This window comes from Vigna unguiculata, chromosome 11 (assembly GCF_037176805.1).
Source record: "Vigna unguiculata cultivar grain cowpea cultivar isolate G323 ecotype 2 chromosome 11, ASM3717680v1, whole genome shotgun sequence".
Classification (NCBI taxonomy): domain Eukaryota; kingdom Viridiplantae; phylum Streptophyta; class Magnoliopsida; order Fabales; family Fabaceae; genus Vigna; species Vigna unguiculata.
The window spans coordinates 13,333,979-13,358,104 of NC_140802.1; the positions used below are offsets into that span (position 1 = coordinate 13,333,979).

At 42.0% G+C, this 24,126-nt stretch overlaps 17 non-coding genes and 27 pseudogenes across 17 annotated transcripts; all 44 read right to left on the reverse strand.

Moving 5' to 3' along the window:
- Window positions 1–145: 145 nt before the first annotated feature.
- LOC114170790 (5S ribosomal RNA) lies at window positions 146–264 on the reverse strand (annotated as a pseudogene).
- A 218-nt stretch (window positions 265–482) lies between these two features.
- LOC114170791 (5S ribosomal RNA) lies at window positions 483–601 on the reverse strand (annotated as a pseudogene).
- Window positions 602–819: 218 nt separating this feature from the next.
- On the reverse strand, window positions 820–938 carry LOC114170759 (5S ribosomal RNA). The gene has a single exon (XR_003601140.2). It is a non-coding gene; the product is annotated as a 5S ribosomal RNA (ribosomal RNA).
- A 219-nt stretch (window positions 939–1,157) lies between these two features.
- LOC114170761 (5S ribosomal RNA) lies at window positions 1,158–1,276 on the reverse strand (annotated as a pseudogene).
- A 217-nt stretch (window positions 1,277–1,493) lies between these two features.
- On the reverse strand, window positions 1,494–1,612 carry LOC114170792 (5S ribosomal RNA). The gene has a single exon (XR_003601172.2). It is a non-coding gene; the product is annotated as a 5S ribosomal RNA (ribosomal RNA).
- A 221-nt stretch (window positions 1,613–1,833) lies between these two features.
- Window positions 1,834–1,952, reverse strand: LOC114170829 (5S ribosomal RNA; annotated as a pseudogene).
- A 217-nt stretch (window positions 1,953–2,169) lies between these two features.
- LOC114170793 (5S ribosomal RNA) lies at window positions 2,170–2,288 on the reverse strand. The gene has a single exon (XR_003601173.2). It is a non-coding gene; the product is annotated as a 5S ribosomal RNA (ribosomal RNA).
- Window positions 2,289–2,507: 219 nt separating this feature from the next.
- Window positions 2,508–2,626, reverse strand: LOC114170812 (5S ribosomal RNA; annotated as a pseudogene).
- Window positions 2,627–2,845: 219 nt separating this feature from the next.
- Window positions 2,846–2,964, reverse strand: LOC114170794 (5S ribosomal RNA; annotated as a pseudogene).
- A 219-nt stretch (window positions 2,965–3,183) lies between these two features.
- On the reverse strand, window positions 3,184–3,302 carry LOC114170825 (5S ribosomal RNA; annotated as a pseudogene).
- Window positions 3,303–3,520: 218 nt separating this feature from the next.
- On the reverse strand, window positions 3,521–3,639 carry LOC114170764 (5S ribosomal RNA). Its single transcript, XR_003601145.2, has one exon. It is a non-coding gene; the product is annotated as a 5S ribosomal RNA (ribosomal RNA).
- Window positions 3,640–3,857: 218 nt separating this feature from the next.
- Window positions 3,858–3,976, reverse strand: LOC114170816 (5S ribosomal RNA; annotated as a pseudogene).
- Window positions 3,977–4,193: 217 nt separating this feature from the next.
- On the reverse strand, window positions 4,194–4,312 carry LOC114170797 (5S ribosomal RNA). Its single transcript, XR_003601176.2, has one exon. It is a non-coding gene; the product is annotated as a 5S ribosomal RNA (ribosomal RNA).
- A 219-nt stretch (window positions 4,313–4,531) lies between these two features.
- On the reverse strand, window positions 4,532–4,650 carry LOC114170802 (5S ribosomal RNA; annotated as a pseudogene).
- Window positions 4,651–4,866: 216 nt separating this feature from the next.
- On the reverse strand, window positions 4,867–4,985 carry LOC114170762 (5S ribosomal RNA; annotated as a pseudogene).
- A 218-nt stretch (window positions 4,986–5,203) lies between these two features.
- On the reverse strand, window positions 5,204–5,322 carry LOC114170835 (5S ribosomal RNA; annotated as a pseudogene).
- Window positions 5,323–5,541: 219 nt separating this feature from the next.
- On the reverse strand, window positions 5,542–5,660 carry LOC114170818 (5S ribosomal RNA; annotated as a pseudogene).
- Window positions 5,661–5,878: 218 nt separating this feature from the next.
- On the reverse strand, window positions 5,879–5,997 carry LOC114170798 (5S ribosomal RNA). The gene has a single exon (XR_003601177.2). It is a non-coding gene; the product is annotated as a 5S ribosomal RNA (ribosomal RNA).
- A 218-nt stretch (window positions 5,998–6,215) lies between these two features.
- LOC114170831 (5S ribosomal RNA) lies at window positions 6,216–6,334 on the reverse strand (annotated as a pseudogene).
- Window positions 6,335–6,551: 217 nt separating this feature from the next.
- On the reverse strand, window positions 6,552–6,670 carry LOC114170832 (5S ribosomal RNA). The gene has a single exon (XR_003601212.2). It is a non-coding gene; the product is annotated as a 5S ribosomal RNA (ribosomal RNA).
- A 219-nt stretch (window positions 6,671–6,889) lies between these two features.
- LOC114170771 (5S ribosomal RNA) lies at window positions 6,890–7,008 on the reverse strand (annotated as a pseudogene).
- A 219-nt stretch (window positions 7,009–7,227) lies between these two features.
- On the reverse strand, window positions 7,228–7,346 carry LOC114170834 (5S ribosomal RNA; annotated as a pseudogene).
- A 218-nt stretch (window positions 7,347–7,564) lies between these two features.
- LOC114170847 (5S ribosomal RNA) lies at window positions 7,565–7,683 on the reverse strand. The gene has a single exon (XR_014987157.1). It is a non-coding gene; the product is annotated as a 5S ribosomal RNA (ribosomal RNA).
- Window positions 7,684–7,902: 219 nt separating this feature from the next.
- LOC114170765 (5S ribosomal RNA) lies at window positions 7,903–8,021 on the reverse strand (annotated as a pseudogene).
- Window positions 8,022–8,238: 217 nt separating this feature from the next.
- LOC114170827 (5S ribosomal RNA) lies at window positions 8,239–8,357 on the reverse strand. Its single transcript, XR_003601206.2, has one exon. It is a non-coding gene; the product is annotated as a 5S ribosomal RNA (ribosomal RNA).
- A 220-nt stretch (window positions 8,358–8,577) lies between these two features.
- On the reverse strand, window positions 8,578–8,696 carry LOC114170785 (5S ribosomal RNA; annotated as a pseudogene).
- Window positions 8,697–8,916: 220 nt separating this feature from the next.
- On the reverse strand, window positions 8,917–9,035 carry LOC114170804 (5S ribosomal RNA; annotated as a pseudogene).
- A 217-nt stretch (window positions 9,036–9,252) lies between these two features.
- LOC114170814 (5S ribosomal RNA) lies at window positions 9,253–9,371 on the reverse strand. Its single transcript, XR_003601193.2, has one exon. It is a non-coding gene; the product is annotated as a 5S ribosomal RNA (ribosomal RNA).
- Window positions 9,372–9,591: 220 nt separating this feature from the next.
- Window positions 9,592–9,710, reverse strand: LOC114170810 (5S ribosomal RNA; annotated as a pseudogene).
- A 217-nt stretch (window positions 9,711–9,927) lies between these two features.
- LOC114170821 (5S ribosomal RNA) lies at window positions 9,928–10,046 on the reverse strand (annotated as a pseudogene).
- Window positions 10,047–10,265: 219 nt separating this feature from the next.
- Window positions 10,266–10,384, reverse strand: LOC114170773 (5S ribosomal RNA; annotated as a pseudogene).
- Window positions 10,385–10,602: 218 nt separating this feature from the next.
- On the reverse strand, window positions 10,603–10,721 carry LOC114170822 (5S ribosomal RNA). The gene has a single exon (XR_003601201.2). It is a non-coding gene; the product is annotated as a 5S ribosomal RNA (ribosomal RNA).
- A 218-nt stretch (window positions 10,722–10,939) lies between these two features.
- LOC114170840 (5S ribosomal RNA) lies at window positions 10,940–11,058 on the reverse strand. Its single transcript, XR_014987244.1, has one exon. It is a non-coding gene; the product is annotated as a 5S ribosomal RNA (ribosomal RNA).
- A 220-nt stretch (window positions 11,059–11,278) lies between these two features.
- On the reverse strand, window positions 11,279–11,397 carry LOC114170780 (5S ribosomal RNA). Its single transcript, XR_003601160.2, has one exon. It is a non-coding gene; the product is annotated as a 5S ribosomal RNA (ribosomal RNA).
- Window positions 11,398–11,615: 218 nt separating this feature from the next.
- On the reverse strand, window positions 11,616–11,734 carry LOC114170774 (5S ribosomal RNA; annotated as a pseudogene).
- A 221-nt stretch (window positions 11,735–11,955) lies between these two features.
- Window positions 11,956–12,074, reverse strand: LOC114170823 (5S ribosomal RNA; annotated as a pseudogene).
- A 218-nt stretch (window positions 12,075–12,292) lies between these two features.
- LOC114170841 (5S ribosomal RNA) lies at window positions 12,293–12,411 on the reverse strand. Its single transcript, XR_014987267.1, has one exon. It is a non-coding gene; the product is annotated as a 5S ribosomal RNA (ribosomal RNA).
- Window positions 12,412–12,629: 218 nt separating this feature from the next.
- LOC114170781 (5S ribosomal RNA) lies at window positions 12,630–12,748 on the reverse strand. The gene has a single exon (XR_003601161.2). It is a non-coding gene; the product is annotated as a 5S ribosomal RNA (ribosomal RNA).
- A 218-nt stretch (window positions 12,749–12,966) lies between these two features.
- Window positions 12,967–13,085, reverse strand: LOC114170775 (5S ribosomal RNA; annotated as a pseudogene).
- A 219-nt stretch (window positions 13,086–13,304) lies between these two features.
- Window positions 13,305–13,423, reverse strand: LOC114170824 (5S ribosomal RNA; annotated as a pseudogene).
- A 218-nt stretch (window positions 13,424–13,641) lies between these two features.
- On the reverse strand, window positions 13,642–13,760 carry LOC114170843 (5S ribosomal RNA; annotated as a pseudogene).
- Window positions 13,761–13,978: 218 nt separating this feature from the next.
- Window positions 13,979–14,097, reverse strand: LOC114170782 (5S ribosomal RNA). Its single transcript, XR_003601162.2, has one exon. It is a non-coding gene; the product is annotated as a 5S ribosomal RNA (ribosomal RNA).
- Window positions 14,098–14,314: 217 nt separating this feature from the next.
- LOC114170807 (5S ribosomal RNA) lies at window positions 14,315–14,433 on the reverse strand. Its single transcript, XR_003601186.2, has one exon. It is a non-coding gene; the product is annotated as a 5S ribosomal RNA (ribosomal RNA).
- A 546-nt stretch (window positions 14,434–14,979) lies between these two features.
- Window positions 14,980–15,098, reverse strand: LOC114170839 (5S ribosomal RNA; annotated as a pseudogene).
- Window positions 15,099–24,126: the final 9,028 nt, after the last annotated feature.

Here is a 24,126-nt window from a genome sequence, read left to right on the forward strand (position 1 = left end):
GCACGGGGACGTGAGGTGGGTTGTTTTGGTCTGAAGATATTTTGGTAGTAGTCAGTTGGAATGATTTAGGTGATAATTTAGGATTTGATTGCAAAAAAAAAAACAGTGATGAACAGAACGTAGGAAAAGAAAGTAACGTAAAAAAGAGGTGCAACACGAGGACTTCCCAGGACGTCACCCATCCTAGTACAACTCGCGCCCAAGCGCGCTTAACTGCGGAGTTCTGATGGGATCCGGTGCATTAGTGCTGGTTTGATAGCACCTGTGAAGTATTGCACGATCAATGTACATATGGGTTTCGCATTGGGCTAAGATTGAACACATGGCGCGGCGCGGGGGCACTGGGACGTGAGGTGGGTTGTTTTGGTCTGAAGAGATTTTGGAAGTAGTCAGTTGGAAAGATTTAGGTGATAATTTAGGATTTGATTGCAAAAAAAAAAACAGTGATGAACAGAACGTAGGAAAAAAAATAACGTAAAAAAGAGGTGCAACACGAGGACTTCCCAGGACGTCACCCATCCTATTACTACTCTCGCCCAAGCACGCTTAACTGCGAAGTTCTGATGGGATCCGGTGGATTAGTGCTGGTATGATCGCACCCGTGAAGTATGGCACGATCAATGTACATATGGGTTTCGCATTGGGCCTAAGTTTGAACACTTGGCACGGCGCGGGGGCGCGGGCACGTGAGGGGGGTTGTTTTGGTCTGAAGAGATTTTAGTAGTAGTCAGTTGGAATCATTTAGGTGATAATTTAGGATTTGATTGCAAAAAAAAATAGTGATGAAAAGAACGTAAGAAAAGAAAATAACGTAAAAAAGAGGTGCAACACGAGGACTTCCCAGGAGGTCACCCATCCTAGTACTACTCTCGCCCAAGCACGCTTACCTACGGAGTTCTGATGGGATCCGGTGCATTAGTGCTGGTATGATCACACCTGTGAAGTATTGCACGATCAATGTACATATGGGTTTCGCATTGGGCCTAACTTTGAACACTTGGCGCGGCGCGGAGGCACTGGGACGTGAGGTGGGTTGTTTTGGTCTGAAGAGATTTTGGTAGTAGTCAGTTGGAATGATTTAGGTGATAATTTAGGATTTGATTGCAAAAAAAAAACAGTGATGAACAAAACGTAGGAAAAGAAAATAACTTAAAAAAGAGGTGCAACACGAGGACTTCCCAGGACGTCACCCATCCTAGTACAACTCGCGCCCAAGCACGCTTAACTGCGGAGTTCTGATGGGATCCGGTGCATTAGTGCTGGTTTGATAGCACCTGTGAAGTATTGCACGATCAATGTACATATGGGTTTCGCATTGGGCTAAGATTGAACACTTGGCGCGGCGCGGGGGCACTGGGACGTGAGGTGGGTTGTTTTGGTCTGAAGAGATTTTGGAAGTAGTCAGTTGGAAAGATTTAGGTGATAATTTAGGATTTGAGTGCAGAAAAAAACAGTGATGAAAAGAACATAGGGAAAGAAAATAACGTAAAAAAGAGGTGCAACACGAGGACTTCTCAAGAGGTCACCCATCCTACTACTACTCTCGCCCAAGCACGCTTAACTACGGAGTTCTGATGGATTCCGGTGTATTAGTGCCGGTATGATCGCACCTGTGAAGTATTGCACGATCAATGTACATATGGGTTTCGCATTGGGCCTAAGTTTGAACACTTGGCGCGGCGCAGGGGCACGGGGACGTGAGGTGGGTTGTTTTGGTCTGAAGATATTTTGGTAGTAGTCAGTTGGAATGATTTAGGTGATAATTTAGGATTTGATTGCAAAAAAAAAAAACAGTGATGAACAGAACGTAGGAAAAGAAAATAACGTAAAAAAGAGGTGCAACACGAGGACTTCCCAGGACGTCACCCATCCTAGTACAACTCGCGCCCAAGCGCGCTTAACTGCGGAGTTCTGATGGGATCCGGTGCATTAGTGCTGGTTTGATAGCACCTGTGAAGTATTGCACGATCAATGTACATATGGGTTTCGCATTGGGCTAAGATTGAACACTTGGCGCGGCGCGGGGGCACTGGGACGTGAGGTGGGTTGTTTTGGTCTGAAGAGATTTTGGAAGTAGTCAGTTGGAAAGATTTAGGTGATAATTTAGGATTTGAGTGCAGAAAAAAATAGTGATGAAAAGAACGTAGGGAAAGAAAATAACGTAAAAAAGAGGTGCAACACGAGGACTTCTCAAGAGGTCACCCATCCTACTACTACTCTCGCCCAAGCACGCTTAACTACGGAGTTCTGATGGATTCCGGTGTATTAGTGTCGGTATGATCGCACCTGTGAAGTATTGCACGATCAATGTACATATGGGTTTCGCATTGGGCCTAAGTTTGAACACTTGGCGCGGCGCAGGGGCACGGGGACGTGAGGTGGGTTGTTTTGGTCTGAAGATATTTTGGTAGTAGTCAGTTGGAATGATTTAGGTGATAATTTAGGATTTGATTGCAAAAAAAAAACAGTGATGAACAGAACGTAGGAAAAGAAAATAACGTAAAAAAGAGGTGCAACACGAGGACTTCCCAGGACGTCACCCATCCTAGTACAACTCGCGCCCAAGCGCGCTTAACTGCGGAGTTCTGATGGGATCCGGTGCATTAGTGCTGGTTTGATAGCACCTGTGAAGTATTGCACGATCAATGTACATATGGGTTTCGCATTGGGCCTAAGTTTGAACACTTGGCGCGGCGCAGGGGCACGGGGACGTGAGGTGGGTTGTTTTGGTCTGAAGATATTTTGGTAGTAGTCAGTTGGAATGATTTAGGTGATAATTTAGGATTTGATTGCAAAAAAAAAACAGTGATGAACAGAACGTAGGAAAAGAAAATAACGTAAAAAAGAGGTGCAACACGAGGACTTCCCAGGACGTCACCCATCCTAGTACAACTCGCGCCCAAGCGCGCTTAACTGCGGAGTTCTGATGGGATCCGGTGCATTAGTGCTGGTTTGATAGCACCTGTGAAGTATTGCACGATCAATGTACATATGGGTTTCGCATTGGGCTAAGATTGAACACTTGGCGCGGCGCGGGGGCACTGGGACGTGAGGTGGGTTGTTTTGGTCTGAAGAGATTTTGGAAGTAGTCAGTTGGAAAGATTTAGGTGATAATTTAGGATTTGATTGCAAAAAAAAAAAACAGTGATGAACAGAACGTAGGAAAAAAAATAACGTAAAAAAGAGGTGCAACACGAGGACTTCCCAGGACGTCACCCATCCTATTACTACTCTCGCCCAAGCACGCTTAACTGCAAAGTTCTGATGGGATCCGGTGGATTAGTGCTGGTATGATCGCACCCGTGAAGTATGGCACGATCAATGTACATATGGGTTTCGCATTGGGCCTAAGTTTGAACACTTGGCACGGCGCGGGGGCGCGGGGACGTGAGGGGGGTTGTTTTGGTCTGAAGAGATTTTAGTAGTAGTCAGTTGGAATCATTTAGGTGATAATTTAGGATTTGATTGCAAAAAAAAATAGTGATGAAAAGAACGTAAGAAAATAAAATAACGTAAAAAAGAGGTGCAACACGAGGACTTCCCAAGAGGTCACCCATCCTAGTACTACTCTCGCCCAAGCACGCTTACCTACGGAGTTCTGATGGGATCCGATGCATTAGTGCTGGTATGATCACACCTGTGAAGTATTGCACGATCAATGTACATATGGGTTTCGCATTGGGCCTAAGTTTGAACACTTGGCGCGGCGCGGAGGCACTGGGACGTGAGGTGGGTTGTTTTGGTCTGAAGAGATTTTGGTAGTAGTCAGTTGGAATGATTTAGGTGATAATTTAGGATTTGATTGCAAAAAAAAACAGTGATGAACAAAACGTAGGAAAAGAAAATAACTTAAAAAAGAGGTGCAACACGAGGACTTCCCAGGACGTCACCCATCCTAGTACAACTCGCGCCCAAGCACGCTTAACTGCGGAGTTCTGATGGGATCCGGTGCATTAGTGCTGGTTTGATAGCACCTGTGAAGTATTGCACGATCAATGTACATATGGGTTTCGCATTGGGCTAAGATTGAACACTTGGCGCGGCGCGGGGGCACTGGGACGTGAGGTGGGTTGTTTTGGTCTGAAGAGATTTTGGAAGTAGTCAGTTGGAAAGATTTAGGTGATAATTTAGGATTTGAGTGCAGAAAAAAACAGTGATGAAAAGAACGTAGGGAAAGAAAATAACGTAAAAAAGAGGTGCAACACGAGGACTTCTCAAGAGGTCACCCATCCTACTACTACTCTCGCCCAAGCACGCTTAACTACGGAGTTCTGATGGATTCCGGTGTATTAGTGCCGGTATGATCGCACCTGTGAAGTATTGCACGATCAATGTACATATGGGTTTCGCATTGGGCCTAAGTTTGAACACTTGGCGCGGCGCAGGGGCACGGGGACGTGAGGTGGGTTGTTTTGGTCTGAAGATATTTTGGTAGTAGTCAGTTGGAATGATTTAGGTGATAATTTAGGATTTGATTGCAAAAAAAAAACAGTGATGAACAAAACGTAGGAAAAGAAAATAACGTAAAAAAGAGGTGCAACACGAGGACTTCCCAGGACGTCACCCATCCTAGTACAACTCGCGCCCAAGCGCGCTTAACTGCGGAGTTCTGATGGGATCCGGTGCATTAGTGCTGGTTTGATAGCACCTGTGAAGTATTGCACGATCAATGTACATATGGGTTTCGCATTGGGCTAAGATTGAACACTTGGCGCGGCGCGGGGGCACTGGACGTGAGGTGGGTTGTTTTGGTCTGAAGAGATTTTGGAAATAGTCAGTTGGAAAGATTTAGGTGATAATTTAGGATTTGATTGCAAAAAAAAACAGTGATGAACAGAACGTAGGAAAAAAAAATAACGTAAAAAAGAGGTGCAACACGAGGACTTCCCAGGACGTCACCCATCCTATTACTACTCTCGCCCAAGCACGCTTAACTGCGAAGTTCTGATGGGATCCGGTGGATTAGTGCTGGTATGATCGCACCCGTGAAGTATGGCACGATCAATGTACATATGGGTTTCGCATTGGGCCTAAGTTTGAACACTTGGCACGGTGCGGGGGCGCGGGGACGTGAGGGGGGTTGTTTTGGTCTGAAGAGATTTTAGTAGTAGTCAGTTGGAATCATTTAGGTGATAATTTAGGATTTGATTGCAAAAAAAAATAGTGATGAAAAGAACGTAAGAAAATAAAATAACGTAAAAAAGAGGTGCAACACGAGGACTTCCCAGGACGTCACCCATCCTAGTACAACTCGCGCCCAAGCGCGCTTAACTGCGGAGTTCTGATGGGATCCGGTGCATTAGTGCTGGTTTGATAGCACCTGTGAAGTATTGCACGATCAATGTACATATGGGTTTCGCATTGGGCTAAGATTGAACACTTGGCGCGGCGCGGGGGCACTGGGACGTGAGGTGGGTTGTTTTGGTCTGAAGAGATTTTGGAAGTAGTCAGTTGGAAAGATTTAGGTGATAATTTAGGATTTGATTGCAAAAAAAAAAAACAGTGATGAACAGAACGTAGGAAAAAAAATAACGTAAAAAAGAGGTGCAACACGAGGACTTCCCAGGACGTCACCCATCCTATTACTACTCTCGCCCAAGCACGCTTAACTGCAAAGTTCTGATGGGATCCGGTGGATTAGTGCTGGTATGATCGCACCCGTGAAGTATGGCACGATCAATGTACATATGGGTTTCGCATTGGGCCTAAGTTTGAACACTTGGCACGGCGCGGGGGCGCGGGGACGTGAGGGGGGTTGTTTTGGTCTGAAGAGATTTTAGTAGTAGTCAGTTGGAATCATTTAGGTGATAATTTAGGATTTGATTGCAAAAAAAAATAGTGATGAAAAGAACGTAAGAAAATAAAATAACGTAAAAAAGAGGTGCAACACGAGGACTTCCCAGGAGGTCACCCATCCTAGTACTACTCTCGCCCAAGCACGCTTACCTACGGAGTTCTGATGGGATCCGATGCATTAGTGCTGGTATGATCACACCTGTGAAGTATTGCACGATCAATGTACATATGGGTTTCGCATTGGGCCTAAGTTTGAACACTTGGCGCGGCGCGGAGGCACTGGGACGTGAGGTGGGTTGTTTTGGTCTGAAGAGATTTTGGTAGTAGTCAGTTGGAATGATTTAGGTGATAATTTAGGATTTGATTGCAAAAAAAAACAGTGATGAACAAAACGTAGGAAAAGAAAATAACTTAAAAAAGAGGTGCAACACGAGGACTTCCCAGGACGTCACCCATCCTAGTACAACTCGCGCCCAAGCACGCTTAACTGCGGAGTTCTGATGGGATCCGGTGCATTAGTGCTGGTTTGATAGCACCTGTGAAGTATTGCACGATCAATGTACATATGGGTTTCGCATTGGGCTAAGATTGAACACTTGGCGCGGCGCGGGGGCACTGGGACGTGAGGTGGGTTGTTTTGGTCTGAAGAGATTTTGGAAGTAGTCAGTTGGAAAGATTTAGGTGATAATTTAGGATTTGAGTGCAGAAAAAAACAGTGATGAAAAGAACGTAGGGAAAGAAAATAACGTAAAAAAGAGGTGCAACACGAGGACTTCTCAAGAGGTCACCCATCCTACTACTACTCTCGCCCAAGCACGCTTAACTACGGAGTTCTGATGGATTCCGGTGTATTAGTGCCGGTATGATCGCACCTGTGAAGTATTGCACGATTAATGTACATATGGGTTTCGCATTGGGCCTAAGTTTGAACACTTGGCGCGGCGCAGGGGCACGGGGACGTGAGGTGGGTTGTTTTGGTCTGAAGATATTTTGGTAGTAGTCAGTTGGAATGATTTAGGTGATAATTTAGGATTTGATTGCAAAAAAAAAACAGTGATGAACAAAACGTAGGAAAAGAAAATAACGTAAAAAAGAGGTGCAACACGAGGACTTCCCAGGACGTCACCCATCCTAGTACAACTCGCGCCCAAGCGCGCTTAACTGCGGAGTTCTGATGGGATCCGGTGCATTAGTGCTGGTTTGATAGCACCTGTGAAGTATTGCACGATCAATGTACATATGGGTTTCGCATTGGGCTAAGATTGAACACTTGGCGCGGCGCGGGGGCACTGGGACGTGAGGTGGGTTGTTTTGGTCTGAAGAGATTTTGGAAGTAGTCAGTTGGAAAGATTTAGGTGATAATTTAGGATTTGATTGCAAAAAAAAAAACAGTGATGAACAGAACGTAGGAAAAAAAAATAACGTAAAAAAGAGGTGCAACACGAGGACTTCCCAGGACGTCACCCATCCTATTACTACTCTCGCCCAAGCACGCTTAACTGCGAAGTTCTGATGGGATCCGGTGGATTAGTGCTGGTATGATCGCACCCGTGAAGTATGGCACGATCAATGTACATATGGGTTTCGCATTGGGCCTAAGTTTGAACACTTGGCACGGCGCGGGGGCGCGGGGACGTGAGGGGGGTTGTTTTGGTCTGAAGAGATTTTAGTAGTAGTCAGTTGGAATCATTTAGGTGATAATTTAGGATTTGATTGCAAAAAAAAATAGTGATGAAAAGAACGTAAGAAAATAAAATAACGTAAAAAAGAGGTGCAACACGAGGACTTCCCAGGAGGTCACCCATCCTAGTACTACTCTCGCCCAAGCACGCTTACCTACGGAGTTCTGATGGGATCCGGTGCATTAGTGCTGGTATGATCACACCTGTGAAGTATTGCACGATCAATGTACATATGGGTTTCGCATTGGGCCTAACTTTGAACACTTGGCGCGGCGCGGAGGCACTGGGACGTGAGGTGGGTTGTTTTGGTCTGAAGAGATTTTGGTAGTAGTCAGTTGGAATGATTTAGGTGATAATTTAGGATTTGATTGCAAAAAAAAAACAGTGATGAACAAAACGTAGGAAAAGAAAATAACTTAAAAAAGAGGTGCAACACGAGGACTTCCCAGGACGTCACCCATCCTAGTACAACTCGCGCCCAAGCACGCTTAACTGCGGAGTTCTGATGGGATCCGGTGCATTAGTGCTGGTTTGATAGCACCTGTGAAGTATTGCACGATCAATGTACATATGGGTTTCGCATTGGGCTAAGATTGAACACTTGGCGCGGCGCGGGGGCACTGGGACGTGAGGTGGGTTGTTTTGGTCTGAAGAGATTTTGGTAGTAGTCAGTTGGAATGATTTAGGTGATAATTTAGGATTTGAGTGCAGAAAAAAATAGTGATGAAAAGAACGTAGGGAAAGAAAATAACGTAAAAAAGAGGTGCAACACGAGGACTTCTCAAGAGGTCACCCATCCTACTACTACTCTCGCCCAAGCACGCTTAACTACAGAGTTCTGATGGATTCCGGTGTATTAGTGCCGGTATGATCGCACCTGTGAAGTATTGCACGATCAATGTACATATGGGTTTCGCATTGGGCCTAAGTTTGAACACTTGGCGCGACGCAGGGGCACGGGGACGTGAGGTGGGTTGTTTTGGTCTGAAGATATTTTGGTAGTAGTCAGTTGGAATGATTTAGGTGATAATTTAGGATTTGATTGCAAAAAAAAAAACAGTGATGAACAGAACGTAGGAAAAGAAAATAACGTAACAAAGAGGTGCAACACGAGGACTTCCCAGGACGTCACCCATCCTAGTACAACTCGCGCCCAAGCACGCTTAACTGCGGAGTTCTGATGGGATCTGGTGCATTAGTGCTGGTTTGATAGCACCTGTGAAGTATTGCACGATCAATGTACATATGGGTTTCGCATTGGGCTAAGATTGAACAATTGGCGCGGCGCGGGGGCACTGGGACGTGAGGTGGGTTGTTTTGGTCTGAAGAGATTTTGGAAGTAGTCAGTTGGAAAGATTTAGGTGATAATTTAGGATTTGATTGCAAAAAAAAAAAACAGTGATGAACAAAACGTAGGAAAAGAAAATAACTTAAAAAAGAGGTGCAACACGAGGACTTCCCAGGACGTCACCCATCCTAGTACAACTCGCGCCCAAGCACGCTTAACTGCGGAGTTCTGATGGGATCCGGTGCATTAGTGCTGGTTTGATAGCACCTGTGAAGTATTGCACGATCAATGTACATATGGGTTTCGCATTGGGCTAAGATTGAACACTTGGCGCGGCGCGGGGGCACTGGGACGTGAGGTGGGTTGTTTTGGTCTGAAGAGATTTTGGTAGTAGTCAGTTGGAATGATTTAGGTGATAATTTAGGATTTGAGTGCAGAAAAAAATAGTGATGAAAAGAACGTAGGGAAAGAAAATAACGTAAAAAAGAGGTGCAACACGAGGACTTCTCAAGAGGTCACCCATCCTACTACTACTCTCGCCCAAGCACGCTTAACTACAGAGTTCTGATGGATTCCGGTGTATTAGTGCCGGTATGATCGCACCTGTGAAGTATTGCACGATCAATGTACATATGGGTTTCGCATTGGGCCTAAGTTTGAACACTTGGCGCGACGCAGGGGCACGGGGACGTGAGGTGGGTTGTTTTGGTCTGAAGATATTTTGGTAGTAGTCAGTTGGAATGATTTAGGTGATAATTTAGGATTTGATTGCAAAAAAAAAAACAGTGATGAACAGAACGTAGGAAAAGAAAATAACGTAACAAAGAGGTGCAACACGAGGACTTCCCAGGACGTCACCCATCCTAGTACAACTCGCGCCCAAGCACGCTTAACTGCGGAGTTCTGATGGGATCTGGTGCATTAGTGCTGGTTTGATAGCACCTGTGAAGTATTGCACGATCAATGTACATATGGGTTTCGCATTAGGCTAAGATTGAACAATTGGCGCGGCGCGGGGGCACTGGGACGTGAGGTTGGTTGTTTTGGTCTGAAGAGATTTTGGAAGTAGTCAGTTGGAAAGATTTAGGTGATAATTTAGGATTTGATTGCAAAAAAAAACAGTGATGAACAGAACGTAGGAAAAGAAAATAACGTAAAAAAGAGGTGCAACACGAGGACTTCCCAGGACGTCACCCATCCTATTACTACTCTCGCCCAAGCACGCTTAACTGCGAAGTTCTGATGGGATCCGGTGGATTAGTGCTGGTATGATCGCACCTGTGAAGCATTGCACGATCAATGTACATATGGGTTTCGCATTGGGCCTAAGTTTGAACACTTGGCGCGGCGCAGGGGCACGGGGACGTGAGGTGGGTTGTTTTGGTCTGAAGATATTTTGGTAGTAGTCAGTTGGAATGATTTAGGTGATAATTTAGGATTTGATTGCAAAAAAAAAACAGTGATGAACAGAACGTAGGAAAAGAAAATAACGTAAAAAAGGGGTGCAACACGAGGACTTCCCAAGACGTCACCCATCCTATTACTACTCTCGCCCAAGCACGCTTAACTGCGAAGTTCTGATGGGATCCGGTGGATTAGTGCTGGTATGATCGCACCCGTGAAGTATGGCACGATCAATGTACATATGGGTTTCGCATTGGGCCTAAGTTTGAACACTTGGCACGGCGCGGGGGCACGGGTATGTGAGCTGGGTTGTTTTGGTCTGAAGAGATTTTAGTAGTAGTCAGTTGGAATCATTTAGGTGATAATTTAGGATTTGATTGCAAAAAAAAATAGTGATGAAAAGAACGTAGGAAAAGAAAATAACTTAAAAAAGAGGTGCAACACGAGGACTTCCCATGAGGTCACCCATCCTAGTACTACTCTCGCCCAAGCACGCTGACCTACGGAGTTCTGATGGGATCCGGTGCATTAGTGCTGGAATGATCGCACCTGTGAAGTATTGCACGATCAATGTACATATGGGTTTCGCATTAGGCCTAAGTTTGAAGACTTGGCTCGGCACGGGGGCACGGGGACGTGAGGTGGGTTGTTTTGGTCTGAAGAGATTTTGGTAGTAGTCAGTTGGAATGATTTAGGTGATAATTTAGGATTTGAGTGCAGAAAAAAACAGTGATGAAAAGAACGTAGGGAAAGATAATAACGTAAAAAAGAGGTGCAACACGAGGACTTCCCAGGAGGTCACCCATCCTAGTACTACTCTAGCCCAAGCACGCTTACCTACGGAGTTCTGATGGGATCCGGTGCATTAGTGCTGGTATGATCGCACCTGTGAAGTATTGCACGATCAATGTACATATGGGTTTCGCATTGGGCCTAACTTTGAACACTTGGCGCGGCGCGGAGGCACTGGGACGTGAGGTGGGTTGTTTTGGTCTGAAGAGATTTTGGTAGTAGTCAGTTGGAATGATTTAGGTGATAATTTAGGATTTGATTGCAAAAAAAAAAACAGTGATGAAAAGAACGTAGGAAAAGAAAATAACGTAAAAAAGAGGTGCAACACGAGGACTTCCCAGGAGGTCACCCATCTTAGTACTACTCTCGACCAAGCACGCTTAACTACGGAGTTCTGATGGGATCCGGTGCATTAGTGCTGGTATGATCGCACCTGTGAAGCCTTGCACGATCAATGTTTATATGGGTTTCGCATTGGGCCTAAGTTTGAAGACTTGGCTCGGCGCGGGGGCACGGGGACGTGAGGTGGGTTGTTTTGGTTTGAAGAGATTTTGGTAGTAGTCAGTTGGAATGATTTAGGTGATAATTTAGGATTTGAGTGCAGAAAAAAACAGTGATGAAAAGAACGTAGGGAAAGATAATAACGTAAAAAAGTGGTGCAACACGAGGACTTCTCAGGAGGTCACCCATCCTACTACTACTCTCGCCCAAGCACGCTTAACTGCGGAGTTCTGATGGATTCCGGTGTATTAGTGCTGGTATGATCGCACTTGTGAAGTATTGCACGATCAATGTACATATGGGTTTCGCATTGGGCCTAAGTTTGAACACTTGGCGCGGCGCAGGGGCACGGGGACGTGAGGTGGGTTGTTTTGGTCTGAAGATATTTTGGTAGTAGTCAGTTGGAATGATTTAGGTGATAATTTAGGATTTGATTGCAAAAAGAAAAAATAGTGATGAAAAGAACGTAGGAAAAGAAAATAACGTAAAAAAGAGGTGCAACACGAGGACTTCCCAGGACGTCACCCATCCTATTACTACTCTCGCCCAAGCACGCTTAACTGCGAAGTTCTAATGGGATCCGGTGGATTAGTGCTGGTATGATCGCACCTGTGAAGCATTGCACGATCAATGTACATATGGGTTTCGCATTGGGCCTAAGTTTGAAGACTTGGCTCGGCACGGGGGCACGGGGACGTGAGGTGGGTTGTTTTGGTCTGAAGAGATTTTGGTAGTAGTCAGTTGGAATGATTTAGGTGATAATTTAGGATTTGAGTGCAGAAAAAAACAGTGATGAAAAGAACGTAGGGAAAGAAAATAACGTAAAAAAGAGGTGCAACACGAGGACTTCTCAGGAGGTCACCCATCCTACTACTACTCTCGCCCAAGCACGCTTAACTGCGGAGTTCTGATGGATTCCGGTGTATTAGTGCTGGTATGATCGCAACTGTGAAGCATTGCACGATCAATGTACATATGGGTTTCGCATTGGGCCTAAGTTTGAAGACTTGGCTCGGCGCGGGGGCACGGGGACGTGAGGTGGGTTGTTTTGGTCTGAAGAGATTTTGGTAGTAGTCAGTTGGAATGATTTAGGTGATAATTTAGGATTTGAGTGCAGAAAAAAACAGTGATGAACAGGACGTAGGGAAAGAAAATAACGTAAAAAAGAGGTGCAACACGAGGACTTCTCAGGAGGTCACCCATCCTAGTACTACTCTCGCCCAAGCACGCTTAACTGCGGAGTTCTGATGGGATCCGGTGCATTAGTGCTGGTATGATCGCACCTGTGAAGCCTTGCACGATCAATGTTTATATGGGTTTCGCATTGGGCCTAAGTTTGAAGACTTGGCTCGGCGCGGGGGCACGGGGACGTGAGGTGGGTTGTTTTGGTCTGAAGAGATTTTGGTAGTAGTCAGTTGGAATGATTTAGGTGATAATTTAGGATTTGAGTGCAGAAAAAAACAGTGATGAAAAGAACGTAGGGAAAGATAATAACGTAAAAAAGTGGTGCAACACGAGGACTTCTCAGGAGGTCACCCATCCTACTACTACTCTCGCCCAAGCACGCTTAACTGCGGAGTTCTGATGGATTCCGGTGTATTAGTGCTGGTATGATCGCACGTGTGAAGTATTGCACGATCAATGTACATATGGGTTTCGCATTGGGCCTAAGTTTGAACACTTGGCGCGGCGCAGGGGCGCGGGGACGTGAGGTGGGTTGTTTTGGTCTGAAGATATTTTGGTAGTAGTCAGTTGGAATGATTTAGGTGATAATTTAGGATTTGATTGCAAAAAAAAAACAGTGATGAACAGAACGTAGGAAAAGAAAATAACGTAAAAAAGAGGTGCAACACGAGGACTTCCCAGGACGTCACCCATCCTAGTACAACTCGCGCCCAAGCACGCTTAACTGCGGAGTTCTGATGGGATCCGGTGCATTAGTGCTGGTTTGATAGCACCTGTGAAGTATTGCACGATCAATGTACATATGGGTTTCGCATTGGGCTAAGATTGAACACTTGGCGCGACGCGGGGGCACTGGGACGTGAGGTGGGTTGTTTTGATCTGAAGAGATTTTGGAAGTAGTCAGTTGGAAATATTTAGGTGATAATTTAGAATTTGATTGCAAAAAAAAAACAGTGATGAAAAGAACGTAGGAAAAGAAAATAACGTGAAAAAGAGGTGCAACACGAGGACTTCCCAGCAAGTCACCCATCCTATTACTACTCTCGCCCAAGCACGCTTCACTGCGAAGTTCTGATGGGATCCGGTGGATTAGTGCTGGTATGATTGCACCCGTGAAGTATGGCACAATCAATGTACATATGGGTTTCGCATTGGGCCTAAGTTTGAACACTTGGCACGGCGCGGGGGCACGGGGACGTGAGCTGGGTTGTTTTGGTCGTAAGAGATTTTGGTAGTAGTCAGTTGGAATCATTTAGGTGATAATTTAGGATTTGATTGCAAAAAAAAATAGTGATGAAAAGAACGTAGGAAAAGAAAATAACGTAAAAAAGAGGTGCAACACGAGAACTTCCCAGGAGGTCACCCATCCTAGTACTACTCTCGCCCAAGCACGCTTACCTACGGAGTTCTGATGGGATCCGGTGCATTAGTGCTGGTATGATCGCACCTGTGAAGTATTGCACGATCAATGTACATATGGGTTTCGCATTGGGCCTAACTTTGAACACTTGGCGCGGCGCGGAGGCACTGGGACGTGAGGTGGGTTGTTTTGGTCTGAAGAGATTTTGGTAGTAGTCAGTTGGAATGATTTAGGTGATAATTTAGGATTTGATTGCAAAAAAAACAGTGATGAAAAGAACGTAGGAAAAGAAAATAACGTAAAAAAGAGGTGCAACACGAGGACTTCCCAAGAGGTCACCCATCTTAGTACTACTCTCGACCAAGCACACTTAACTGCGGAGTTCTGATGGGATCCGGTGCATTAGTGCTGGTATGATCGCACCTGTGAAGCATTGCACGATCAATGTACAAATGGGTTTCGCATTGGGCCTAAGTTTGAAGACTTGGCTCGGCGCGGGGGCACGGGGACGTGAGGTGGGTTGTTTTGGTCTGAAGAGATTTTGGTAGTAGTCAGTTGGAATGATTTAGGTGATAATTTAGGATTTGATTGCAAAAAAAAAACATAGTGATGAGAAGGACGTAGGAAAAGAGAATAACGTAAAAAAGAGGTGCAATAAGAGGTCTTCCCAGGAGGTCACTCATCCTAGTACTACTCATGCTGAACTACGGAGTTCTGATGGGATCTGGTGCATTAGTGCTTGTATGATCGCACCTGTGAAGTATTGCACGATCATTGTACATATGGGTTTCGCATTGACCCTAAGTTTGAACACTTGGCGTGGGGCGGAGGCACGGGACGTGAGGTGGGTTGTTTTTGTCTGAAGAGATTTTTGTAGTAGTCAGTTGGAATCATTTAGGTGATAATTTAGGATTTGGTTGCAAAAAAAATAGTGATTAAAAGAACGTAGGAAAAGAAAATAACGTAAAAAAGAGGTGCAACACGAGGACTTCTCAAGAGGTCACCCATCCTAGTACTACTCTCGCCTAAGCACGCTTAACTGCGGAGTTCTGAGTGGATCCGGTGCATTAGTGTTGGTATGATCCCACTTGTGAAGTATTGCACGATCAATGTACATATGGGTTTCGCATTAGGCCTAAGTTTGAACACTTGGCGCGGCGCGGGGGCACGAAGAATGTAAGTCCCGAGAAATTTAAATAATTAATTAAATAATTATTTATTACATGTGGGTAATAGGAGCCTTTAAGGCATTTAATGCGGATTATTATGATGTGGAAAAGTACTAGCTCAAGTGGTTGAAAGTACTTTGATTATGTGAGAGGACTTGGGTTCAAGTCCTATGTATGCCATTTGTATGTTGTTTTAACTTGTGTATTTTTTTAATGTATATTTGAATGTGAGACGTGATAATGTAATCCTAAAATTTTAGGAATTATCATGAAACATGGTTGGTTAAATTGGTTAAGCACTTGACTTGACAATTGAGTGGTTGTGGGTTCAAACCTTGCTAAGAACAAAACTAAATTCCTTTTTGATTAAGTTTCTCTTTTTGCCTGGTAATGAAGAGACATAGAAACCCTAGCTGCAAAAGGGGCAGCCAAGAAAGGTAGAGAATAGCCATAATTGGCTTTGAATAGCAATTAACCATAGGATTAATATTAATTTTCATTTTTGGAGCATTAACATTCATTAAGGAGTAATTAAGAGTTAGTGAAATTGGGGAGAGTGAGGGAAAACGGGATTGTAGTTGAGAGTATTGGCAAGGGAGGATTGCAGAGGAGTCATTGGCATTTTGGGAGAGGTAGAGTTGAGTTTTGTGTGAAGAAGAAAAAGGAAACTCTTGGACATCATAAGGACAAGGGTTAGAGGACCAATTGGAGTGCGAATTCCAGGTAAGGGGAGCTATTTTGGGTATTCTGGAATGTGTATGAAAGAATGTGCCTTGCCATAGTATGATTGCATGGATTTTCCCTTGCTTTTGCACTATTTTTCGTAATTTTTTGGGTTTTCGCCCAGAAACAGCTTGGCGGGCATGAGGATGCCGCCAGGCGACGCATCAGGAGTGACCTAATTACTGGGTTTTGTTATGACATGGCCGGCCAGGCGGTGTGAAGCTGTTCTTGGTTGTTTATGTTATTTGGCACAAGAGTAATCGCTACTTTTGGAAATTTGTTAGTGTGCATTGTATGTGACTATTATGTGTTGTAATCGGAATGGAATTGGAAGTTGTATGAAATAAATTGCAAACCTAAACACTTGAGTTGTGAGTATGGAGTCTAAAATCGAAGGGAATCAGAATTGTAGGGGTTGGAATAAGGTTCGTAGGTGCGGGGAGGATTTCTGGGTTCCTGGAACAGCAGCAACCGCCTGTCGGTAACCCATTTGCCACCAGGCGCCATACCAGTGAGGTGTAGTGTCTGATTCACGAAAAATGCTGTTTTTCATAATTTTTGTGGAACAAGAACCGCCCGGCACTAGTTTCATGCCGCCAGGCGCCACCGATTTTTCTATTCTGCGCAGTTTTCGTAAAATTGCATTTTCCGCTTCGTTAACCGTCCAATTTAGGTGAAATTTTGGAAGGTGTTTCACAACATGTTGTTCTTCACTACATGATTGGTTGTTTGAATTACCTAATAGTATGATTACTAATGGATGATTAAGTGTGCTCAAGTGCTGGTATGACCTTGATTGATGAATGTATATATATAAATAAAAAGATGTGTGATTGATGAGTATGTTTTTGGCGGTGCTTGCTGATACATGTTGAATAAATGAACCTATATATGTTAGTTTGAATGAATGATGTTATAAGTGTGTGAAAAAGGCCACTATTGATGATATCAGTATGATCGAGTGTTGCATGATCATGACGAGTTTTGGGAAAGTATGGGAACATGATAATCATACTTTAATTGTAATGGAATTGTGAGGGCATGTGAAGTAAGTATATAGCTTTGATTGTGTCTTATGTGGAATATATGAATATGTATGTCGATTTCTGGATGTTTGAGAATTGAATGGTTGAATTCTATGAAATGAATTAGAGTACCTAAAACCAGTAGTGTCACATTGTGGTGTAGAGCATGGCGTTGTAGAGTGAACTGCCAGGCGATAGTGGGAAACAGGGATGTCTTGTGAGTTGTTGTAAGACCCGGGAAATTAATTAATTAATTAATTAATAAATGCGAGTAGAAGACGCCTTTATGACATTAATTGTTGTTTAATGTGATGTGGAAAAGTGCTAGCTCAAATGGTTTAGAGTACTTTGGTTGTGTGAGAGGACTTGTGTTCGAGTCCTAAGTATGTCAATTATGTGTGATTGTTTTGTTATTGATTTTAAGGATATGTGTGGGTATGTGATTAGTATTGTAAACTATTGTTGATTTGTGAATATCATCAAATGTGATTTGGCATAGTGGTTGTGAGATGGCCTTATGAGTGGAAGGTCATGGGTTCAAACCTTGGTGGGCAAATAATAAGTTTTGTTTTTGCTAACTAATAGTGGTTATATGAAGGTGAAGGGGTGAAGAAAAGCCTAGCAAAATGGGCAGCCAAGGGGCTGGGAATTTATTAAATAAGTAATATTGAAGAGGAAATTTAAAGGCCCAAAACTCGTTTTATTTTTAATACCTATCTTAAAGGCACATATAAAAGCCAAAAATTAGGTAAAGGGAAGGGTTTTGGCATTTCTGGAATTGGCTTGAGAGAGGAGCACGAGTTTGAGAGGGTGAACTGAGTTTTGAGGCGCAAGGGTTGAAGCAAGAAAGGATTTTAAGTCAAGGGGGTCTGCCTTCACAATTGTTGAGCAATCAATCCAGGTTAGGGGAGCTGAATTGCAATTATATGCTTTTGGTTAGATTGTATGCTTGGGATGTTGTTTTGCCATGAATTTTCGAGTTCTTTACGAGGGAAATTAGTAGGGATGGCAACGGGGCGGGGCGGGTACGGGTATCATGATCCCATCCCCATCCCCATAATAAAAATTCATCCCCATCCCCATCCCCAAACCCAACGGGTATACAACTTTTGACCCATCCCCATCCCCACCGGGTAACGGGTATTTTCTTATACCCATACCCATACCCATTTTTTTATTGTTCCATATATCAATTAAATATTTTTTATAAAAAAAATTTAAAAATCACACCAACGGAATCATGATACTATCAAAATATTCAATATTAAAATAACATACTCTTTTTGATTTTCATGATGTCAAATATTAAGAAAAATATTATAATAGTATAAATCTCAAATTAAAGTATCAAATAACAACTAAATAAAATTCAAATAATTATATAAAAGCTAAAAAATTACACATTACTAAAATTTTATAATAACCAAAATATTTATTAATTTTACAAATGATCAGTGGTTTCATTTGCATTCGATCCACCTACACATAGAAAAAAAATGAAAAATTAGATATGATATAATAATTGAAATTGAAAATTTTAATTACTAGAATATAATGTACCTTCTTCATCAGATTCATTATCATAAAGGAGTAAAGATAATTAAATGTGTGACCCAAATTTGAGAATATCCATTTGAACATAACATAACGGAAAAAAAATGTATAATTAAGATTATGATAAAAGGAAAAGTACCTTGAAGATCTGCTTAAACCTTAAAGAACAAGCCAAACAATTAAAAGAGAGTAAAAAAGTGTATAACCAAAGTAACAAAAAGAAGAGCTACAAAATAAGAGTCAAACATTTTCATGAAAATAAATAAATAAATAAAGATAATCAAATGTGTAACCTAAAAATTATTTCATAGAATGAAATTGAGGAACACCTATTTGAACATAACCATGTACAGAGAGTAAAAATTATGTAATAAGAAGAAGAAAAATTACCTTCAAAATTAAATCTTGAAAAACAAACCAGACAATTGAGAGAGTAAACAAAGTGTATAACAAAAAACAAAGAGAATGAGAAATATGTTATATATATATATATATATATATATATATATATATATATATATATATATATATATATATATATATATATATATATATATATTATATTATATTATATTATATAATATTACTATGTATATATATATTATATGTGTGGATATCTTATGTTTATATATATATATATATATATATATATATATATATATATATAATTATTTATATATATTATATTATATTATATATTATATTATTATTACTATGTATATATATTATATGTGTGGATATCTTATGTTTATATATATATATATATATATATATATATATATATATATATATATATATATATATATATATATATATATATATATATATATATATAGATATATATTTATTTTAAGTATATATTATATTATATTATATAATAATATAAATATAATAATATATATTATATTATTATGTATATATATTATATGTATATGCGTAGATATTTTATGTTTATATATATATATATATATATATATATATATATATATATATATATATATTTCTTTTAAATTTTTATAAATTTGTAATGTTATAAATTTGTTTATAAAAGATCTCACTAGTTAAATGATTAATTTGTTTTATACGTATATATTATATATATTATATTATATTATTATGTATATATATTATATGTATATTATATTATATTATATTATATTACATGTATATGTGTAAATATATATATATATATATATATATATATATATATAAAAGTATATTTTATTTATATGTATATATACTATATTATATTATATTATATTTTATGTGTAAATATATTATTTATTTATATATATTTTTTAGATTATTTAATAAATTATAAATAGTTTAGTAATTTAAGCGGGGACGGGTATTTGGGCGGGTATATATATATCCCCATCCCCATCCCCATCCCCAGTTGAAAATTTCGGGTATTACCCATACCCATACCCATACCCAGTCAAAGCGGGGATTCCCCATCAAAACGGGGACGGGTTCGGGTGATACCCACGGGCACGGGTTTATTTGCCATCTCTAGAAATTAGGGGATGTGTATTTGGCACTGTTGGATTGGGAATTTCATGTGAATTGGTGCTTATGATGACTATTTTGTGTTGTGTATGTTTTTATGGTATGAAATGTGGGAATGGGAGTCTGTATGGCAATTGTACCTTGCATTTTGTGAGTGTAATGTTGACAATTGAATTGGTGGGTTTTGGGAGCGTTTTTGGGTCGCTGATGAAGTGCTTGGGTGCGAAAACAGTGCAGAACCTGCATTTCTCGTTCTGGCGGGTGGGACTCGCCTAGGCGAGACATGCAGGGACTCATGTTCTCACCTCGCTTGAGGTTCTCGCTCAGGCGATTAGCTTTGGTTTTAAGCGACTCATACACTCGCTCAAGCGAGTGGGGTTCGCCTAAGCGAGATAGCGAGGGAGTGGAGTGTGTTGAGCGCGATTCCTCGTCCAGGCGAGGGGTTTATTGATTTTGAGCGAATCAGTGTGTCGCCCAGGCAAGATGACCTCGCCTAAGCAAGATGTCTTGGTCGTGTATGGTGTTTTGCTTGTGTTTTAGCCCAGGCGAGATGGGCATGGGTGTTTGGGCGAACGTGTGGCTCGCCCAAGCGAGAGGATCTCGCCTAAGCGAGATGATGTGTTTTGGTTGATGAGTTAAACTCGCTTAGGCGAGGTGGACTAGCCTAAGCGAGATTGAGGGTCTAGCTTGGGCGAGGTGTCCCTAGCCTAAGCGAGTTTATGCGATTTACTATGTTTCTATGTGCTTGTGAGTGTGTTTGGTTGTTATGCCATACTTAGATTGTATATGCGTGTGTTGTGATGGGTGGGCTTGAAGGACTAAGTCCATTAGGGGTTTGGGATGTGCTCGGTGGTTGGACACATGATGGGCATGGAATTGGTTGAGTTCCCGTCGACTACTAATGGGCAAGGAGTCCTTAGTATGGTGATTACATGTGTCGGGCGCACGATGGGCAAGGAACTGTGATGTTCCCGTCAGCTACTATTGGGCGAGGAGTCCATAGTATGGTGATTGCGTGCGTGCCAGGGTCCAAGTGTAAGACTTGGATGTTTATACTACAGGCGAGGAGTCTGTAGGGCAGGACTATGAGCGGGATAAGCTCACAGGGTTGGACCACGAATGAGTCAGTTTCGTGGGAGCACAGGGAAGTCCCAAGACCTAGTTCATGCATATGACTCATGAAGGACTATGGGGTCATGGTTGGGTGATTATGAAATATGAAATTAGTTATGTTATTTTGGGTTGGGAAACATATTTATTCTCATGTTTCTTTATATATATTTTGTGCATAGCTCACCCTTTCTGTGTGTGTGTGGCGATAATCGAATAACTTGTTAACCGGGAGCAGATGATGTGACAGGTGGGCCAGGAGATGCTTAGACTCAGAGCGAGGGCTAGCATGGGATATTATGTATATACATATGTATTTTGTTTATTATTTTATCCTTATGAGGATTATGTAAACTTGGCAGGAGCCATTGACTTTTATTTCAGTTTTATGAATTATGGACTCCTGGTTTTATAACTCGTATATTTAAAGTTTTAAATTTCCCGTGTTTTTGGGAAATGAGGTATTACTAAATGCAGTGTAATTATTTTACTTTGATTTAATTTATTAAATTCGTAATACCTTGACGGGATGTTACAGTTGTGGCGCCCGACGGTGATGTGGAACCGTCAGGCGGTTTGTACTGCTATTTTGCCTAGCAGCGCTTAGGCTGCGCTAGGAAATGGTGTAGTGGCAGGGTCCGTTGTGATATGTTTTGCATGACTTGTTGTGTTGGTCCTGGTTTGGGATATGCTTGATGTTGTCATGAGCGGGTAGGTTCATGACTGGTAATGAACACGTGATGATATGAGCGAGGAGGTTTATATCATGTTACTCTCGTGTGGGGATACGAACGAGGTAGGTTCGTATGTTCCGTGCTCACACTTGAGAGATGCTGCGAGCGGGGAGGTTCGTAGCTAGTGGATCACGTGTGTTGGACTATAGGCGGGGAGGTCTATAGAGTTGGACTACGAGCGGGGAGGTTCGTAGAGTTGGACCACGAGCGGGCAAGTTCGTGGAAGCATTGGAATCCCTAAGACCAGCTTGAGTATGTACCTTGTGTAGCGTAGTGTGCTTTTCTTGTTTTTGTTATCATGCTGTGATGTGAGACTTGGATCAGGGGATGTTGTGCCATGAGCGGGTGGGTTAATGGATGGTGGTAAACACGTGATGATATGAGCAGAGAGGTTCATATCCTACTACTCTCGTGTGGGGATACGAGCGAGGTAGGTTCGTATGTTCCGTGCTCACACTTAAGAGATGCTGCGTGCGGGGAGATACGTAGCTGGTGGATCACGTGTGTTGGACTACGGGCGGGTAGGTCCGTAGAGCAGGACTACGAGCGGGGAGGTTCGTAGAGGAGGACTACGAGCGGGGAGGTTCGTAGAGGTAGGACCACGAGCGGGCAAGTTCTTGTGAGCATCATAAACCCTAAATCCGAGACTAACTATTTTTGCGTGTTGTGAAGGTTGAAAAGCCTTGGGGATTAAGGTCTTGGCCAAGAATTAACTAGAATAAAACAGATGGGTGTATCTTGTTTTTTTATTACCTATTATGTTAACTGTTTATGAGCTCACCCTTTCTGTTTGTGTTTGGCGATGATCGTGTAATGCGTTACACGGGAGCAGATGATGTTGCAGGTGGTGCTGGTGAGGCATAGAATCGGAGAGAGGGTTAGCTGGGAAAAAGCTTTTACTGGCGTTTTATCATTATTATTTTTATGAACTTTGTAAACAGTGTTTTACTGATTTATGAATTTGGGTACTATATCGGAGTTTCCTAAATTATGGATTTTTGAGTAACTTTTAATTAATAAATGTTTTAAAATTTCCCGCGTTTTTGGGACGCGATGTATAATAAATGAAGTTTTCATCATCTATTTATTTTTTATTACTTAAATTAGTAATATCCGACCAGGATGTTACATTTGGTATCAGAGCAATGGTTTTCAAATGATTTTTGGGCCTTGGGGAGTGAGCTTGTCGTGTTTTGGTTGCAAAACCTTGTAAGAATGGGTTTGTAGTTTATCAATCATACTATTGATTGCGGACTGCTTAGAGTTGTAAAACTGGAAGCATTAAGAATAGAAAAAAATCTTTGTAAAGTGATGAGGGTTCACACTCATGACTGTATTAGAGATAGTTTCCTTCTTAATTCTAAAGGTTTTGGTGAAAGAGAAGGAAGTTATAGGTAGAGTTTCTCGCCTATACCTTTTCTTGTTATGTTTGCACTTCTGTGGTATGTGTTTGTTATTTGTGATGGCAAAGGAATGCAGATTCAAGGTTAAACTTGACCTGCTTGCCTTGCAGGGGTTAGAGTAGGTCCTTTGAGTTAGTCTTTTGACCGAAGATACGAATATGCAGAAGGTTGTGTATCAGTGTACGAGTGAAATTAAGTTTTAGATTTGTAGGCGAAAAGCACTAGAGGAGTTTAGAAACATCGCGTTAAACTGAGGGCAAGAATAGGTTCTTGGAACGAATACCACAAGTTTTGCGAGAAGAATCAAATTCAAATGTTAGAATAAGGAGAGGTGTTCAATGCATGCTTGTGCAACAAATTTGAGAAGTCAAATTGGTACTACATCCTAACATGGGTCTGAGGTCGGAGTGGAAAGTAGTGAAACTTATGAGGCTAAGGCTAAACCAAGAGAGTAGAGACAAGGAAGTGAGAATCTCAAGCAGAAGGTAAAGTTGAGGTAGAGCTCGAAAGAATAGGTCGATCAGGCAATGTTCTAAGAAGAGGGGAAAACCAACCAATGTAGTAAGAATATTGTATGTTCAAGGTTTTATGTCGGTCAACCTCCATGAGAGGCAGTTAAATCTTCTCACCAATAACCACAATTAAATAAGGAGTAGAATGGATGTCCTAAATAAGGTGGCTCACAAGAGAAAAAGATTTGACTTGGGACATGAGATGAACGATTTCAAGTATCGAAAGAAGAAGTACTTCGTTAAGTTGTTCTTATTGGAATGAGGCAGTTGGTAATGTCATGGCACAAGGGAGGATGCAAGGAAAAGAGAAAAGTCTTGCGTAGTTGAAGGAGTGTCTCTACTAATTGGTATTGAATCGGTTAAAGTAAATAATTAAAAG